Source organism: Mya arenaria, chromosome 12 (assembly GCF_026914265.1).
Source record: "Mya arenaria isolate MELC-2E11 chromosome 12, ASM2691426v1".
Lineage (NCBI taxonomy): Eukaryota > Metazoa > Mollusca > Bivalvia > Myida > Myidae > Mya > Mya arenaria.
In genome coordinates, this window is record NC_069133.1 from 65,344,460 (window position 1) to 65,344,957 (window position 498).

General features: G+C 42.8%; 1 non-coding gene across 1 annotated transcript; it reads right to left on the reverse strand.

The window, feature by feature from the left end:
- Positions 1 to 273: 273 nt before the first annotated feature.
- LOC128212558 (5S ribosomal RNA) lies at positions 274 to 392 on the reverse strand. Its single transcript, XR_008257478.1, has one exon. It is a non-coding gene; the product is annotated as a 5S ribosomal RNA (ribosomal RNA).
- Between the last annotated feature and the right edge of the window lie 106 nt (positions 393 to 498).

Below are 498 nucleotides of genomic sequence, written 5' to 3' on the forward strand. Positions count from 1 at the left end.
ATTCTATATCTCAAGCTACGCTCATGTGAGCAAATTTCAGCATTGCCACTCAAAGTTCGCTTTCTTTACTAAGAATGGCGAATTGTTTAAATGATTTAAATGGATTAGTTACATTTTCCACCAAGCATGTGAATCCTGACTCATTGGGTACATAGAATCAAATCGAGCTATTGGTTACACAGAATCGAGCCATCGGCTACACAAAATCGAGTCATCAGTTACACAGAAACGAACCATTGGTAACATCACGTCGACTATAGTGACAAAACTAAAAGTCTACAGCACCCGGTATTCCCAGGCGGTCACCCATCCAAGTACTAACCGGGCTCGACGTTGCTTAACTTCGGTGATCGGACGAGAACCGGTGTTTTCAACGTGATATGGCCGTAGACATAAGTGGCAGCGAGACGAGGCATTATATACCAGTGCCTCAAGCAGACCGTGTTCTATTTCTACCGTTAATGGTGCATGTAGCATAACAACATATGAGTTACATAG